This window comes from Anolis carolinensis, chromosome 3 (genome assembly GCF_035594765.1).
Source record: "Anolis carolinensis isolate JA03-04 chromosome 3, rAnoCar3.1.pri, whole genome shotgun sequence".
NCBI lineage: Eukaryota > Metazoa > Chordata > Lepidosauria > Squamata > Dactyloidae > Anolis > Anolis carolinensis.
This window is the reverse complement of record NC_085843.1, coordinates 74,645,083-74,664,169: the sequence shown is the minus strand read 5'-3', so window position 1 is coordinate 74,664,169 and position 19,087 is coordinate 74,645,083. Positions and strand designations below refer to the sequence as shown.

The 19,087-nt window shown below is 37.3% G+C and overlaps 1 protein-coding gene across 11 annotated transcripts in view; it reads left to right on the top strand.

The window, feature by feature from the left end:
* The window catches only part of tiam1 (TIAM Rac1 associated GEF 1), a 289,209-nt gene that overhangs the window by 131,578 nt on the left and 138,544 nt on the right, over positions 1-19,087 (top strand). Inside the window, exon 1 of one of the 11 annotated variants that reach the window (XM_003219059.4) lies at positions 2,029-3,125. The exons of the other annotated variants lie outside the window; for them this stretch is intronic. The gene's annotated coding sequence lies outside the window, so the exon portion shown is untranslated. Of the gene's footprint in view, positions 1-2,028; positions 3,126-19,087 lie in introns of those variants that run through there. 11 annotated transcript variants of the gene reach the window in all.

Sequence of the window (19,087 nt, the reverse complement as noted above, 5' to 3'; positions counted from 1 at the left end):
ATTACGTTTTGTGTGAATGGGGCTTTAGTGTCTGTTGAATGACTTGTTTCTTAGCTGTGCTTCATAAGTTCATGAGGGAGATGCTGTGGTGTTGCCTTGCAATCCAACTGCCTTTTAGAAAGGAATTGAATAAAGCCCCTGTATTCATCAGTCATGCTATTACTTCAGAAGAAGACATTTAGGAGTACCTGAAGGTTAATGATGTGCACTGCATCTGACTCATGTGCAGTAAAGTTATAATTCCAGTTCAAAGAGTTTTGGAATGATTTCTTGTTGCTCATAAATTCAGATTCTCCCATAATAGAAGACGGGATATGGCATCTACTCATACACAGGCAATGGTTTTAGCTTTTGCATTATGTGGAGGAAATCTTTTTAACAAAATGTGGTTTAGTGTGTATAGTCTGCAAGTATGCATAAAAATGTAAATTCAGATTATCACTGTAACCATGGTGTGGGGTGACAGTAATATGGTGTCATTAATAGTGTGAGTCTATTGATTTCTTTGTCTTTGCAGGGAAGTTGGCATAAGGAATCCATGGTTGCTAGTTCGCTTTTGACTGAAGCATTGGCATTAGCCTATAATTTTACCTGAAAGGTATTTTGGTGCCAGAGCCCCCTGTGGATACCAAAATCTAGGGATACTGGAGCCCTACAATGGTGTCGTAATATGCTGGGGGGAAATTCAAACAAGTGCTGGAGAGAGCCTGAGAACCTGTGAAAGTATATGTGTTTTTGTGTGTGTGTGTGTGTGTGAGAGAGAGAGAATTGTAGCAGTGTATATCTACACAAGGTTCGCTTTTTGTATCCCCCCCCCCCAAATATTTTAGAGTTGTCATTGGTTTAATCCAGGATGTATAATTTATGGATACAGAAGGCTGACTTAACTTTATAAATACACTGGTAGCATAGAGCCCAGAGTGAGAATATATTTAATAGAGTCCTACCTCATATCTCCAAGCAATAAAATTTCAGTAGAAATGCTTGTTTTGTTTGAAGTGATAAGTAGAGGATTGCTGGTATATAATCCTTGGGTGTATCTCTATGGATTTATTTCTGTGTATCTATCTATAGCAGGCATGAGCAAACTTCGACCCTCCAGGTGTTTTGGACTTCAACTCCCACAATTCCTAACAGCTGGTAAACTGGCTGGGATTTTTGGGAGTTGAAGTCCAAAACATATGTAGGGCCGACGTTTGTTCATACCTGATCTATAGGAAAATGGTTGATCTGTTACAAAGTTTCAGTCTTCCTAAATAAGATGTACCTTTTGCACAATGGTCTGCAAAAAGCTATTTTGGGGAGATTCTTCTCAGTGTCCCTTCACTTGGCAGCCTCTTGTTCTGCAACATCAGAATTATTCTTAGGTTCTGTGGAATTATGTTTTGCATGGCTGAGTATATAGCAAGAGAGTTGTATCCAAGACATCCCTTTGGTATTACAGTAGAGTCTCACATATCCAACATAAACGGGCCGGCAGAACATTGGATAAGCAAAAATGTTCGATAATAAGGAGGGATTAAGGAAAAGCCTATTAAACATCAAATTATGTTATGATTTTACAAATTAAGCACCAAAACATCATGCTTTACAACAAATGGATAGAAAAAGCAGTTCAGTACACAGTGTTATGTAATAATTACTGTATTTATGAATTTAGCACCAAAATTTTGCAATTTATTGAAAAATTGACTACAAAAACATTTACTAAAAGGCAAACGGTGTTGGGTAATACAGAACCTTGGATAAGCGGAGCTTGGATAAGCGAGAGACTACTGTATATGTGAACTGCTTTGTAAACTTTAAAACCCAGTCTCGGAATTGCAACGATTACGGAAGTCTGTGCAAGATTCTTCAGGGAGTGCTGCGACAACATGGATTTCAATTAGTATATTGTTCAGTGATGTGATAGAAATATTACTAGAGTTGATGAGAGTACAAATGAACTGTTTTCTTTTACCTATTCTGTCCCATCTGGGTGGGAGGGGACAAATTTGGAAACTCCAAACTAGAACTTATTTGTAAGTGTGGATGTTCTGAAGTATAGCACAAGTATGTAAGATTAAAGATACAGTGAGATACCCCTCTCTTCCTTTTTATCTCTTGCCATTTCCCGTGATAAAATATTACATCGTGTGTGGGAGGGAGGAATTGCAAACAGGAAACTCAAGTGACTTGCCTTTCCTACTTATGCTTCTTTGGGGGGTTGTAAAGTGGAATCATATCTCTTCCTGTTCACTCTCTGCAGCGAGAAACATAAGCTCTCAGCATGGGATGAGTTTTCATGAAGACCTGTTCCCTCTTTATGTGTGTTAAGGACAACAACAAAAGTATTGTGAGGATTAATTGAGTCGTGATTGTATATTAAACATGGGAACTGTGTGCAGAAGATAACACATTTGATTTTTAAAAATGAGCTATTCACCAGGCATTTCAAGAATAATGGCTTTATCTCCTCTGTGAGGAAAATCCAAATATATCCTCCATTCTCATAAGTTTCTGCACAAAACCAGGCTTCTCTTGGTTTCCTATGTGTTGAAAGGCAAAGCAGAACACAAGGGATTTATTCTGCCGTGATTTGCCAGGGATGTCGTAACCTTTAATCCAATCTTCAGGCAGAAGCACCCCATTTTCTCTTTGTTTTGACTTTTCTTGATGATGACTTGGTTTCAGTCCATTGCTCCTGGGGCACAGCTGAAGTGCCATTTCAAAAGATTTAGCCTTTCTCTTTGGCTGGTGTTTTTTTTCCCCTTCAGGGACTGGATAAACCTGTCATTGTTTCAAGTTTCTTAATTCAAGGGATCCCACTGAGGTGGTGCTCCTGGGTACTTAGATGTGGGAAACTGAAGACGATCCCAATAGCTTTCTTTCTTTTGAAATGTGAGAAATGCAAATTTAAAAAAAAGGAGCTTGAAAGAAGGGGGAGGAGGGAAGGAAGATGAGGATGAGAGAGAGCACCAAACACGCCCAAATGACCCATCTCCACTTAGCATGAAACTTAACAAGTTACACCCACATTCTGAGCCAGAAACGGAATGAAAGACTCACGCTTCCTCATTTTTGTTTTTCAATCTGAGTGCTCTGTGAAAGGAGGCAAGAGAATATGTCTCAGCTCTTGCTTGAAGGTAAGTGGCTTTGTTTTGTGAAAGACTCTCCAAATATCTTCTGTTGGATATAGCTTGTAGTCTTATTTGGGAGAGGGGAAGTGTGATTCTTTATACATGTATGTGTGTTTTCATGTGCCCAAGAATTTAGCATTGTGGGTTTGGCTGTGTGGCATTTGAACCTGCATGGCATTTTCTTCTCTGTTGAAAAGGAGATGCAGATAGGATCAGAAAGGTGCCTTTTCTCCCTGTTTTATACAAAATAAATTGTGAAGAAACAGACTTTTGGAGCACTTATGTGACTTTCCCAGGCAGTACAAGAACAGTGTATGGTTCTTGAATGTTAGCCAGTTGGAAATGGCAAGTTTGGTTTAATGAGAGCGGAAGAATTAGTAGCTGCATTTTCAGAAGCACAGAAAGTGAGGGAAGGAGTCTTGTGCTATTTATTAAAGATGCACCTCTTTCCCAAGCTGTCTGACTCCCTAATTATAGGTTACAGTCTCTGTAACCATTTAAAGCTCATCTTACGAAAGTTTCTAGTTTCAATCAATATCCTGTTATGAGTAGAGAAAACTTGAATATTTGAAAATTGGGAAGTTGGTTATTGAATAGCCTTCCCCAGCCTGGGGCACTTCAGATGTGTTGCGCTTTAACACTCTCAACCCAGGTCATCCTGGTCATTTCCAAGTTTGGAAAGGCTGGCTCATTCATACAAAGGAGGACTCTATTCTGCTGCAGTTTGGACTTTCGAAACATTTCTGAACTCTGTAGAGTACTGTGCAGGACTGCTCTGAGGTCTATTAAGAGAAACAGCTTTTCATTGTGATTTACCAGGTTATTTTTAGTTTGAAGTGTTCGTTTTTCTTTTGGAGCAATTGACACATGAATAAAAAACAAACTTTAGTGTTATGAGTTAAGGGATCTTCTTTGGTTTGGCCCCTACAGTCCTGTATGCTCAAGGACACTGACTGCAAGCTGGCAGGTATTATCATTCAATTCCCTTTTTTCAATTCATTGAACTGATTGAGAACGGCGCTTCTAACTGCATCCACAGCCCAGGTGAAAGTGTTTGGAGATGTTGCTTCTGTTTATGAATCAATGCTGGAAAAACAGATTATCACTACGGATTAGCTGGACTCAAAACTGCACCTGTGGATGTGATACGTTACCATCTTGAATAAATTCTCAAGAACAGCCAAAATACATTTTCTATAATTTAATTAAGACAGCATGCTGCTGCAGCAGATGTTGGTATTTCATTATATTATCCAAAAATCCCAACAGCCAGGCCATTTTAGGTACTTTAGGACTGATCAATTCCTAGATTGATTTCAATATAATGCAGGATTTGCATTTTTTTAAAAAAAAAAAACAAAACAAAAAAACTATTGGGTGATGCTTAATGCGACCATGTCACTTCCATCTTGAGCTTAAAAGCAATCATCGTTTCATTTTGAAATCCCCAGAAAATTGCTGTGACAATTATGTGCTTAGATACAGAGTCTCATGTAGAATACATTCTTTACAGTCTGCATACTTTGGTTTTTGGAAAAAAAAGTTGACTCTGTTTCCCTCAAAAGTGGATACAAGTTTTCTGCATGTCCTAAACCGTTTTCATCAATTTCAGAGGATTTTTGCAGATGTGTTCCAGCCCACTGCCAAGTCCATATTTTCAAGCCTTTACAACCAGATCTTTGCAGTCTTCTTATATAGCTCATGATAAATATCTGTTGGTGTTATCTATATATTCACTAAAGCTGACTTTTCTTTATGAGGAAAAAAAAAAGAATATCCAGATTAATTTAAGCTCATTGAAAATTTAAGCTGCCCTCTGGATGCAATTGGCCCAATTTTTTTTCCATTTAATTTTTATTGCAAATATATGAGGAATGTGGAAGGGTACAAGACTGGATATAGAACAGGGGCATTTTTAACATCTTACATCTTTGTCTTCTTCAATTGTTTTCTAATACAAAAATGGGTTTCTATGATCTTAAAAAGAAAAGAGGGGAGGAAATAACATTTCTAATCTAAAACAGAAGATTGAAAAGCAGGTATACATTGTTTTGAAACAAAGGAGATAGAAAAATTGAGAAATGGAAAATAGAACATCCTAACTAATTCTTCTCACCCCTTTTCTGCTGTCATCTTCATAATTAAAAAATCTATTATTTTTGTCATAAAACTTATCTGTGTTATATTAACTTTCCAGGATCCTTTGGATATCATTGAGGATCCTGTTATTCTTGTCACTAATTTCTCTTTGTTTTCTTTTATTCCTACATCCCTGATAATTTTCCTTTAATGCTATGGAAAACTCCATATTTTCATTTTCTTTTCTTCTTTTAAATAGTCAATAAAGGGCTGCCATTCTTCTCCAGATTTGGAAAGATCTGTTGATTGTATAAGCCTAACCAGTTTTTCCATTTCTGCCATGTCCAACATTTTTATAATCCATACATCTTGGGTGGGAATTTCTTCCTGTTTCCAATTAAACAAGTTAGCACAAACAATCCTTGCTGCAGTTACCTTGTATAAAAAGAATATCAGAAATATTTTTGGCCGTGTTGAATTTGTAAGTCCCAACAAAAAGGCTGCTTGCTTTAGTGATACTTTTATTTTTAAAATATTTTCAATTTTCTTATGAATTATAATTAATTTTTTTGCTTTAGGACATGCCCACCAGATATGGTAAAACGTTCCATCTTTTTGATGACATTTCCAACAAACTTTTTAAAATGTTGGTCCCATCGTTGCTAATCTTTTTGGCATCATGTACTATCTATACATCATCTTGTAAAATTTTTCTCTTAGTCAATGACATCTTGTCATTGACATCTTGTGAATTTAATCTTTGTTTTCCACATCTGTTCCCATTTGTCCAGGTGGATATTATGGCCCACATTCTTTGAACATTGAATCATACAATCTTTGATTAGATGTATTTCTGTGTCTAATTTTAATAATATTTTATAGACTTTTTGCAATATGTTGGCCCGGGGCTGTGGCGTAGACGGGAGCGCAAACCAGCTGCAATTAACTGCAATCAATCACTCTGACCAGGAGGTCATGAGTTCGAGGCCCGCTCGGAGCTATGTTGTTTGTCTTTGTCCTATATTGAAAAGGCATTGAATGTTTGCCTATATGTGTAATGTGATCTGTCCTGAGTCCCCTTCGGGGTGAGAAGGGCGGAATATAAATGCTGTAAATAAATATATAAATAAATATGTTTTTCCTTAGAGTATGAACAGACATTGGCTTTCAGGTTTATATGCTCTTTCCTTTTGTTTGAGAGAAATAAGCGAAGCCTCTGATAGTGGTTTGCAGCAAGGTTCAGTTTCATGCAACACAACAAACTGGGAGCTGAAGTTCAAAACACCTTATTTCCAAATCACATCCTATTCCCAAAGTAGTATATCAAACTCAGACTCCATCCTTCATTTATGGTTGAATTGAGCCATTAGCAAAACCTGTATATGAAGAATAAGTAAAGACTTAAATTGGGGTGACCTATAGGTACCGCTCCGATGGGAAGGTAACGGCGCTCCGTGCAGTCATGCCGGCCACATGACATTGGAGGTGTCTACGGACAATGCCGGCTCCTCGGCTTAGAAATGGAGATGAGCACCAACCCCCAGAGTCAGACATGACTGGACTTAACATCAGGGGAAACCTTTACCTTTATATTCAAAGAGATGCTCTGTTTGATTGTTTCCTTTAAATGACATATTTTTTTGGATTACAACTCCCAGAAATCCAGCAGTGATAGTTCTGGCTGATGAATTCTAAAAGTTGTATCCTAAAAAGTTGGTTTATGGTGTACATAACCCAAATTCGAAAACCAGTATACTAGTTTGGTTGTGTACAGTGGTTCCCAACCATTGGGCCTTCAGGAGTTTTGACTTCAACTCCCAGAAATCCCAGTCAGCTTACCAGCTATTGGGAACTGTGGGAGCTGAAGTTCAAAACACCTGGAGGCCCAAAGGTTGGGAACCACTGGTCGTGTAGATACATCCTCTTCCTCGAAGAGTGCAACATCTGTCACCCATCCTTTGTTACCTTACTTTTAGGCTGTTCACAGATATTTATACATGGAAATTATGAACATAAAAGAAATGTTTAACATAAATAGCTTTTGTCCGCTAATCTATGGATGGAAGTAAGCTGTGCAACATCCTCCCATTCTGCACTTATCTTGAGTTGTACAGTGGCAGATCACTTTCCCTGATGTTCTTCTTGAGTTTGCATCCTTTTCTTCTCTAAAGAATCCCACCATGTGCTGTTGGTTTCCATGGAAATCCAGATGAAGTAACCCTTACTCACTAAGAAACTATAGAGGGTCTTGTTTTGTGACGTTCAAAGCAAAGTTGTAGTACCCAAGGTTTTTGTAGTCTAGATAGAGCACAGACTACAGTACTGCAGGATCAGTCACTCCGCTTTTTAGGTGTCATATTGTGTGTTTGTTATGACAGTATGGCATCACTTACCCATCTTGAATTACTCAAAAAGATAAAAATTGAGATAGTGAGTACTGTTAAGTTTTACCCTAGTCCTATTCACCAGTGTTTTTGAAAAGAAATCTGATCATGCAAGAAAACCTGATACAAAGGGTGATAAGGCTGTCTCAATGGAATGCAGATTCATCAACAGTCCTGAGTTTTTAATCAGTGTTAGCTTTTGTACAAATAAATGTCAATGAAGTAAACATGCAGTAATAAAAGTTGCAAGTTGGGTTAGTTTAACTTCATTTCTTTTGGAGTGCCTTTCTTGATATGTTTGTATCTATGTGTGAGAGAGGAGGGGAATATGAGAGAGAAACAGAGGCAGAATAGAATGTTTCAGTGAGTTTTGTGAAATAACAATCCATTGTTTTTGTTTCAGCATCCTAATGTACATGTGTATGTGCCTTCGAGTTGATTGTCATTTTTTGTGACTTCATTAATTTCATAGTGTTTTCACAGGAAGGAATGTTCAGAGGTGGTTTTACTAATTCCTTCCTTTGAAATATAGCCACAGCACCTGGTATTCCTTGGTGGTCTTTCTTCCAAGTACCAACCGGGGCTGACCCTGTTTAGTTTTCAAGATCAGACAGGTTCTGATTTTTTTGACGATATTTAAGCCTCAGGAAGCCCTTATTAATAGAATTCAAAATACAGAGTATCAAACACAGGATTAACACAACCAAGTTTTTCACCACATGAAAAAGAAAAAAAACGTTTTGGAGATCCTATAAATATATGTAAAAAATAAATTCCATCTGCTAAAGGTTACAGCATCTATTTTAAACTCTTTGTCTAGCCTGCCTTTAAATATTACTCAGGTTTTAATAAAATATAAACAAGTGTGAAGTTTCTTTCATCTGGTTCAGCAGGTATGGTGCTGCTTATTTGGTTGCTTGCTGTGTAACAAGGATTTTAAAAGGTTGGAATACCAAACATTGTTTCATACATTCTAATAAAAAATTGCACATCTGTGAAAACCTCACTGCAAATGCAAGGAAATTATTATATACCTCTTAAACTGTATTTTTCTTCAGATAACAGAATGAATTTCTTTGTTAAATGCTGGAAAAATTGAGGTAGGATTAGGACGAGGTTAAGTTCTATAGACTTCAGCAGGCCTGGAGTACATGTGTTTTGCTAATTGGCTGTATCATATCCTTACAAGGTTAAATGAGCTGTTATGCTACCAATCCTTTTATAAACAAAGATAGATAATTATTCAATTTGTATGTATTAATTTTGTCCAGTAAAATAAATTGTCCAGAAAAAATCAGTCAGGTGTCTGTAATAATAGTCAGATATATGAGGAGAATGTGAATCCCATGTAATTTAATGAGCATTATAATAACAGATTTGTAGGGCAAGGGCAAATGTCTTTGCTCCACAAATACTGGTCCTGCCATTAGGTAGTCTGGAACAGTTGCTTCAAGCAGCAAATATAAAATAGCAAGAAGCAGACAAAGCTATGCATGTGCTATAGCTAGCTCTGAATCCTCCAAGATAGCCTATGGGGTATATCCCCCTATCACCAGTGTTGGAATAATATTTAGCATCTAGTCTGGTCAGCTTTTATATATGAAATGGGTGGCTGTCCATGTGCTCAAATCCAACATAACAAAGCTAAGACTTCTTCCATCCATTGCACTGCTGCCCAAATGTAGAAGAAGAGAGGGTGCATCTTACAAGTTGTGTTGGAAGTTCTTTTCAACTATATGGAGCAGGATTTTTGATATTGAAACTGGTGGAAGTGGCACAAGATATTCACACTGTTTCATCCAGCCCCAAAGCCTTGTAGAATATGAGAGACCTCCTAGAACTTGGTTCATTAGGTCATGTTTTACCTTTGGCTCTCCAGATGTTTTCTGAAGTCATTCATTCATTCATTCATGTAGTTTATATCGCCTTTTTCCTCAAGGTGGCTCACAATAGAAATTTACCTTTTGCTGTTAATCTTCTGTAACAGACAGTTAATAGTCATGTTGCTGGTCATCGACCGTAATAAATAAATATATATAGTTAATAGTCAAAACCTTGGATAAACAGAAACATTTCTGCCTATTAGCAGAAAGAGAAGAGACGGGGTCAAATTAACCACCTATGATGGTAGTAGTAGAACCAAGAGAAAGCCCAAGGGTCTTAAAACTTGGATAGGCTCATGTCAGGATATATGGTATTTCAGATTGTCTGTACCCAAGCCGTTTTTCCCAGCTCCCAGAACACATAACTAACACACACACACGGAGTGTGTGTGTGTGTGTGTGGAAATGAAAGGTAGAAAAGTAATGCTTGCACATGTGCAAATGAGCTATGAGGGAGGGTAGAGACCAGTGTTAATGATAAATTATTCTTGGCTACTAAGCCAAATCTATATTTATAGACTCTTAATTTATATCCTGAGTTTTCACCTTGCAATTTTTTTTGTACCATATGAAGTGGAAACAGACTGTCTTTGGCTAGCATTGATTCTAAAACAGGTGTGCTTCATAAGGAAATCTTGTATATGAATGGGTTTTCGTTTCATCCAGGCAAAAGTGATAAATCACAACTATATTGGGTTTTGCTGCTGAATCAACATGCAATGCTTATATGAAATCTAAGAAATAGAAATCAGGCTTTGCAATGGTTTTATATTTATTGTGGTTTTCACATGTGGAGCTCAGTGAAGTGCACCTTGAGCCAGAAATCTTGTATTGAAAATGGTGGATTTCTTTTGTCCCTTCTTTGTTTTTCTGAATAATTCTAAAATAGCTGTGTGTTCAGAGCTTCTATCATGATGCCAACATAAAACTAATTTCACTCAGAGGACCTAGCAGGAAACAGTGGCATTATTTATCAGACTGACATCTGAGCCTTGTGTGGCCAGAAATGTTTGATCTAGCCTTCAGGTACATACAATTCTTAGCATTTTAATAAGTATGAGCAGAAACAAATCTTGACCACAAAGGAATTATAATAAAACCCATCTGTAGTGCTTTGCTTGACAGTAAACTCTGACGTGTAGGGACTCACTTGGATTTGAAACAGAGACTGGATGGCCATCTGTTGGGGGTGCTTTGAAAGCAATTTTTCTGCTTCTTGGCAGGGGGTTTGGACTGGATGGCACACGAGGCCTCCTCCAACTCTATGATTCTATGATTGAACTGCCCGTTCAAGACCAAACTACTCCAAAATACTTTGCCCGAAAGCTTTTAAAACCCCATGTTCTTCCACTCGGTAACTGATCTCAGAGAGCAAGGGGAATCTGGAAAGGTGTATCACATGATATCACTGGTTCTGATTCTCTTTGTAAAGAGAAAAAGCAGACCATAAATAAATATAATAATAATAATAATAATAATAATAATAATTAGTAGTAGTAGTAGTAGTAATAGAAGAAGAAGAATATGTTGACATTTTGGAGCTTTGACTCTGCTGTCCCACTTTTGAAAATAAATATTAAGCTGGTTGTTGCAAGACATAGTTTTCAGGTAGCTACCTTTATGACGATGGACTATCTTCCTTTAATCTCTAACATGTTGTTTCCATTTTGGAAGGCACCCTACATTTGAAGCTCAAAGTCTATATTGTTAACCATGTCTATCACAGACATTTCAAACATCTGGGAAAAGCTGCTTTTTAAAATGACATATCCTATGATTCCCCAGCCCATCATAACTGGTAGCAGTTTTGACAAGTAGAATCTGGGAATTGTTGTATAGAAAATAACTTCTCCAAGTTTTCCAGGATAATTATGGTTCTACTATATGGTATGTTAGCTATCTTTTCTCTTCCTTTTTGCAATTTTGGTTTATAATTGTGGGAACTCTCCAGCCCCATGAGATACCTTTACACTGTTCCCCAACTTCAATGAAAGTTGTTCCCCTCTCATTCAAGACCTTGTGCCTCAGAAGTGGTATATTTGTCATAAGGAGTAGATCTATAAAGGGTTTGGATTGAAATATTACAGCTAATCAGTAAGCTCCACATCTCTGGTTCCACACAGGCGAATCCGACTATGGCATAGAATGAATGACATTGGGCGCCAGGACTGAGCGTCAAATCCTTTTCCAGTTAATAAATCCTATTAGCATTTAAATTGATAGTGTGTCTGTGGTTGTGTCTGTAGGGTGCAGTCTAGACAAGTACACAAGATTGTTTCCTAGAAGAACCTGGGGAGAAAAAATGCTATGGGTTACTCCCATTGGAGTGGGGTGGGGTGAAAGTATAAATAAATAAATAAATAAATAAATATTCATATATTTCTAATCAATGACTGCTTTTGTTAACTTTGGCCACTCTCCAAAATGGAATTTAGTTGCATTTTCAATGATTATGTATAAAATGCTTTTGTAGCCATTAATGCATTAAAATACATGTGTATTATGGGCAGGATTTTGTTGAAAGTGCAGATTAGAGCAGAAAGGGTGGAAAAGAGATTTATAAATGAACAGATGTGGAACTGACAGACTGAAAACAGCCTGATCCAACTAGCTCCTGCATTGGGGAGGGTACCATGCAGATGGATTTCAGCTCACTTTATAAAAATATGAATACATTCACATTTTGTTTGTGCATCATTGATCACTCTAAGACCTAAATAATGCTCTTCTTACTTTGGTGTAGTTTATATACAGGTGAAGGAACAATTGCAAATGTTTGAATAATAATGGCCAGCGTATAGTGTCTTGCAAGAGCAAGACAGGGAGTGGTCAGATCAAACGCATATTAAATACATTAATATAATGAGATTGTCTTCAGTATTGAAAATTCCTAGACCTACAATGTTAATATCAAATGTAAAGACATGCAATTGAAGAAAAGCCACAAAGACCAAAATAATGACTACAGAAGTAACTAGTGATGACACATTAACCCAGAAATTTGATAACTGGAAGATGCAAAAAAGGTGCTGAGGTAAGTGAAATGGGCTAAAAATTGAAAGAAATGGAAAAAGCAGCTTAAATCTAGGATTCAGATATAAATAATCTGATTCAACACAAATGAAGGAAATATTCAAAAGAATTTCATGAAATCTGCTCGTTTTAATGTTTTCAGAAATTGTACATAGATTTTGGTCTACATAAAATTGTGATTTACATGATATGAGATCAGGAGCCACAGATGGAAGGTATCAGATGTGTCCATAGGTAAAGAGGTTACCAAAAATGATGGCACTCTTAGCTGTGTAAGGTTAGAAAAAAGTGTCATGATTGGGCTTAGACTTTTCCTGAGACTTTCTGTATCAGGGATGATCTCTGACTGTCTTGGGCCTGGGATACTATGTCTGACTCTCAACTTGGTTTGATCCTTAGCACTAATTCTGGCTCAGCTCTTATTACTGTGTAGGCCTGAGCTGTAGCACCCTTGGACAATTAACAGCAGGGTTCCATTTCAAATCTTCCATGCTACTTTGAAATTAAAATGTCTTTTGGCTATTTCCAGATGGCTTTGCAGACTTAAAAATAATGAATGATTAGCATGTCTGTAATGGTGTTGAGAACCGCCAGGGAACCCCTCCCTCAATTGTTGGAAGTTGTTTCATCTGACTAATGATTTATTAAGAGGTGAGAAACTATAGATTGTATGATATTGCCATTTAATTAAAAATGCAGATTGTGTGTTTAATTAGCTTAGGTCTGCTGGTTTCTTTTCATTTCAGACAAGTGTTTTCATCTTCTGTGAGCGCAATGTATGATCTGATAGTATCTTCCTGCTCATGCTTTACTATGGGAATGTGTCTATATATACTGCAACTAACAGATGTTCAGTATTTCTCACTACTTATGGGGAGTATTTTTTTTTAAGTTCCGGGATTGTTTTGGCTCATATTTATTGATGGAGGAAAAAGAACAGAATACTAACTTGCAAACTCTTTAAGTAATAGTGCAGGTCAGAAAAACATTTCTTTTTCAAAAGACATGCTCTGTCCAAATTATTGCATGTTCAGCAGAAGATTAGACCCTTTGTTTTAAGCAACACATTGGACCTAGATTAAAAGGTTCCCATATTATGTTCACATATAGGAATATGCGTAGCATGAGATAAGTCTTCTTAATGAAAGTCAAAATAAAGTTTTCAGACTTGATTCTGGAAATTTGCAAAGCAGTGTGTGAAGACGAGGAAGAAAATGTATTAGGTAGCAAAAAGGATCATATTTCTTCCTCTGTTTTTTCCTATAATACCCTTCATTTGCATTCCCCTTAGCTTTGGTGTAGAGAAGGTTGTATAGAAGAGGGGGTACCTAGAAGAAAATTAGCCATAGTGGTTTGGATATTGAATTAGGACTTTGAGGGACCAGGGTTTAGATCTCCACTTGGCCATAGAAATCCATGGGTGATATTGGGCAAGTCACATTTTTTTAGCCTCAGAGGAGGGAGGGCAGTGACAAATCCCTTTTGAACAAATCTTGCTAAGGTTTGCCATGATATGTTCACCTTAGGTCTGCCTCAAGTCAGAAATAACCTGAAGGCAACAACAGACACAAAAAGAAAAGTCAATAAACATCCTTTCCTAATAATAATACTCACATCCAAAATGTGACCACCTTCTACATCTAGTTTAGTTCAAAATCAATACAAATAGTTTGCCATATCGCCATACATACATATGTTAATAATTTATGCTTTGAAAGCTGAGAAAGAAGCAAGGTTGTTAAATCCTCACAGATTTCATACCTGCAAGAAATTTTCAAACAAAGAAGACATTTATGTACCTGAATCACCAGTTCCTCCATGTCTGTTGTATTATTTTGATGGTATCAAGTTCTTGTTGCCTGCAACAAGAGCCTGCTACCATCAAAATAATATATGATGTGTGTATGGCATGTTTTGAGTTGCATAGTGATGGATGCAAACATTTCGTACCTACTGGAACAGGTATGCTGTGCTTTCCCAAATATGATCCTGAAATAGGTTTATGAACATACACATGTGAATTATTATAAATATTTTCATGAATTCGCCAGTTTTTACTTTGAAAATTTGTAAGCAACTGTTTTTTTCCTGAATTTGAAGCACCCTTTTGTTGGCTGAGTGGGATGTTTTATGTACAGATATGTTTGGTTTATCTCTTGTATTATTTGTAGAAAATAATATTTAACAGCATGGTCTTAGGTAGAGTTTCCAGTTAAGTTTCCTGAAAGGATATGTACTGGTGAAAGAACAATGGAAAATGTTTGAATAATAATGGCCAGAGTGTAGAGTGTGTCTTGCAAGAGCAGGGGCAAGGATTTTCTGCTGCTCTAGAAACTGCAGAGCAATGGATTCAAATTGTAGGAAAAGATATTCTACCTATATGTTAGGATGAATTCGTAAGAGCTGTTCAGCAGTGGAATATGCCTCCTTTGAATCATAGGGAGTCTCCGTCTCTGGGGGGTTTTAAATCAGAGGCTGATTGGCCATCTGTCAGGGGTGCTTTGATTCTGTGTTCCTGCATGATAGAATGGGGTTGGACTGAATCGCCCTTGTAGTCTCTTCCAGGTCTATGATTCTATTTGGAGGGTTTCAGACATTTCAAAATGGGTTCAAGGCATGTTGAAACATGTGCTGAAAGGATGCCTTATCCATTCCCGCAACCAAGTACAGATTCAGTATATCAAGTGCAACATCAAGTTTCATCAGCCACTGTCTGGCATTCAGCTTCTTCTTTCAAAACCAGTATAAAACATCTGTAGGGTAATTATGTGTTGATAGATTAGCACTGTTGTATGGCAGAGACACATTTGGTTTGTCTGATCCCCTGTCATTCTTCTATTTTAGGATGTGTGATCTTCAGACAACTCTTATAAGACCCTTCCTTCCACCACATTGTTCTAGGTAGGGCTGGTTGAAGTCAGAGGTTACCATTCTTAATCCAAGTGTCAACAGAATTGAAATGAATGAGTTTTAAGCACATGCAAGAAACTAACTACCGTATATGTTGTGCAGAAACATACGTAATAGGACCTGGATGTTCTTCTGTTTGTTTTTGGTTTTTTGTGTTGCTGACCTGGAGGGATGGGTTTATTGCTACCACTTGCTCCTCCACCCAGAAATTTGTGCTGGTCTTCCAGTAAATTCCTCCCACCTCCAGTTCCCTGCATGAGATGGGGGAAATGAATTCAAATTTGAGTAAAGTTAAGCAATCTACTGACCCTTTCTGTTTTAGACTAGGTCTTCCCAAAATTCATCACTTCTGTTCATCACCTTATTTGTTCATGTAGCAAGATTGCACAGATTAAATACTGAAAGGCCATGATAAAGAGGTGGCAATGGTACAGTGGGATCTGTGAAAAAATATATAATTTAGCATCTACAAAAACTGATGGGAAAATAAGCCTGAAAAACATGTTGAAAATCTTCAGGGACTTAAGATTCAAACTGATAATTAGCAAAAAGTACGTAAAAAATATGCCAGATTTGGCTGTAGCTGAAAAATATATAGATGTGGCAATTATATGGCTGAAGAGGTCTGGGTAGTCCAGAACAAGAAACTTTTCCAAGCTCTCTTATCGGCCGGAGAACAGCGGTAGCAGTTGGACCAGGCATGAGCAAACTTTGGCCCTGCAGGTGTTTTGGACTTCAACTCCTACAATTCCTAACAGTTTGCCCATGCCTGAATTAAACAGTGCAGGTGGAGCTGAACTGGAGACCAGGTAGATATTTTGGCTGGATATGATCTATGGGACTTCTGCATCTGTCTCTCCTGTCAGTGGAATTTTAGTATCAATGGATTCTTGGTGAATTATTCCTTTGTTATCTTGGTGTCCTGCCCTCCTTCAAGGAGCTCATATTCCCAGGTAGTCTGTCATCCATGCCATGTGGAGGCCCACAGCTAAATGGCAGCTGCGATCTGACTTCACTGTCTGTCTTCTGTTCCCTGGGCTGTTCTCGATGGGCCTTTTAAGAATGAGAATGATAGCTCCTTTTCAGAAATGAACTGCATGCAGGTGCAGTCCATCAAGCCAAGCAGAGAAAAGTCTGGCTTCCTGATACATACCATAGTTTATTGTGTTTGAAACTGTCGAAGAAATTGGAATACTGGTTTGAAAGTGACCAGAGAGGAAATCCATTATGAGGTTTATATGTTTTAAAAAACCAAATTCTTCAACACCAAATGCTTTTAAGTTCAGACAAATGAGACAGCCTTTGCTAATCTGGAAGACATTTGTAAAGGAACCAGTTTCTTTTTTCACAGATTTATCCTTTGGGTCCATTGTTTTTATAAAGTTTGAACCTAAATTAAAAGATGAAAGCCAGAGACTTAAATTCATTAAAACAAAAATTCCTTGTGTTGTGGTTAAGTCTGGTTGAAGTAGAATGTTATTTTTGAAGCTGAGATGGAGGGAGAAATCTGACTAGTTATTTGGAGAAATAGGAAACATTTAGCTTTTTTCTTATTATTTTTAGAACAATGACTTTTTTCCATTAGCAAGCTACGTTCCAGGTTTTATACTGCATGACTTGACTGAGACTGTAGGTGTTAATTCACTTCAATAATCTTCAAACAAAAACCATATATGAAACATTTTCAAGGCACTGCCTGTTTAAAATATTCTAGAGGAAAATTATGGAAGAATCTGTTTTCTTTTTCACAGATTTATCCCTTGGGTACATTCTTGTGTGAACAAGTTCATTTAAAGTGAAGATATGTAACGATCTTTCTACAGTCTATTAATTTCAAGTGGAATATTAAAAACTTCGTCTTTGTTCTTAAATCTTCCACATCCACACAGTCTCTGGAATGAGCAAGTGACTTTATTGGTAGTTTCCTTGTATTTATTATTATACAATTGGAAATCAATTGTTGTTTTTTTGTAGAGGTATCTGGTTTTTGTTGTTTTTGTAATCAAATTGAATTCTTGTATGAATGAATACTTTAGAACAGTGATTCCCAACCTGTGGCCCGTGGACCACCTGTGGTCCACAAGAACTAAAATATGGTCCACAGCCCCACCATTACTACTATGGATAACACAGTCCAACCAATTTTTTTTCTTGGTGTTTCATTTTTAGGCCTGTTCCTGGGGTTATATGGGGTACTGATTTAGAAAATTGCATTGGATAGATAGACCACATCAGCTCAAGATTATCAAATATGGTTTTCCGTGGTCGAACAGATGGTAACTACAGGATGGCATATGTTCTGTATCAGAAACTAGAGCTGGTGTGGTTTATCCAATGCAGTTTTCTGAATCGGCACCCCAAATCACCAAACCAAATCTAATGTTGACCAAAAACTGATTTGTAACCCTTTTGGTACTAATGTTGGAGAGTGGTCCCTGGTCAAAAAAAGGTTGGGAACCACTGCTTTAGAAGAATACGCAATTTCTGAACTTTGCTCTAGGTTTACAAACTGGTGGAGGACCACAGCTTAGATTTCCTCTACTCCTTCACCCTGAAATAGAGTTAAATTCACACTGTCCATGCCCTTGAAGTCTTAGTGGTATTGGATTTTGGCAATGCCCCTCACTTATCTCTAAATAAACAGTCCTGACCTATTTTCTAGCACTGAAATCTGATGGAAGTTTATATAGGATAGCAGGATTTATCAAATTCTGCAAAATAATAATACAGGCCTAAGTCCAATTATTTGTTCCAAGTATAGTAGACTCATTGAATAAATGGAATTTACAGAAGCATATCAAGGTCCTATTGATTTAATTTGGGTTGGAACGTACAGTTGGAGTCAGGCCACTGTATCACTATGCAAGTTAACACATCATTTTGAACATTTAATGTAATCAATGAAAAAAATATCACAAGTCATTTTATCCTACATGCTTGTGTACTTTGCATAAATTCTGAGAAGTCATACCAGTTCTACATCAGACTACATCAATTACAAGTAATTTATTAGGTACAGATGAATGATTGTTGTTTTTTAACACCAATTCATATTTTCTTCTCATCTGAGTAAAATCAAATCTAAAGGACTGAATGTGTTCATATGCTGTAGCAAAATCAACAAAATGTTGTGGGATCCTTTTATAGCAGGAATGGGGGGGGGGGGAATTTAAATAGTCAGGGCTGTTCTTGAGCAACTATCCATTTAAAAAAAAATCAGTTCTTAAAAGTGTCCCCACATCAATGGGATAGGAGCCAGTTTTGTCACAGCCCCGGTTAGATCCAGTACGGCTCTTTATTCAAGCAGAAAGTCAATTTCTGTTTTAATTCTTAAGACACCAGATTCTGTCTGAACTGGGAAACTAAGCAGGGTCAGCTCTTGTTAGTATTGAATGGGAGACTGTAAAGCTATATTTCAAAGGAGGAAACTGGCAAAACAACCTGTGAATATCCCTTGCAATAAAAAATCATGTGGTCAACATAAGTCAAGCACACATACAAATGAATCTTCTTAGGTATCTTTTTTGGGCAGAAAATGACCCCCCACCCCTTTGGATTTTTAGTGTGTTTTAAAATGAGTGAAATTTCAAAAGAACAAAAACATTAGAAGTCATCTGAGATCCTGTAGCTCTTAAACCACTGGCATTTCTGCTTTAAACCAGGACTGAGTGGAAGGTGG